Raw genomic sequence first — 248 nt, 5'->3', positions numbered from 1 at the left:
TAGGAACCCGGGAGGTCTGGAAGCTCTATGGTCGGCCGGCGCGGAGGGCTTCGGCTCGCCTGCGCCTGCGCGGCGCTGGGTCCGCGGGTGCGGGGGTGAGGGTCGGCGTAGGCTCGCGACCTGCGAACCCTTATCTGCCAGTTGCTTGAGGAATTCCTGCCCGCCACAGTCCATAGCCTTTGGGTTCCCCTTTGGCACCGAGTACAACTGACAGTGTCATGTTAAAAAAAATCATGGTGATTGAGTGT

Source organism: Mustela nivalis, assembly GCF_964662115.1.
Source record: "Mustela nivalis genome assembly, chromosome: 5".
In the NCBI taxonomy this organism is placed as follows: Eukaryota; Metazoa; Chordata; class Mammalia; order Carnivora; family Mustelidae; genus Mustela; species Mustela nivalis.
The sequence above is the reverse complement of the archived record's forward strand: the minus strand, read 5'-3'. Positions refer to the sequence as shown.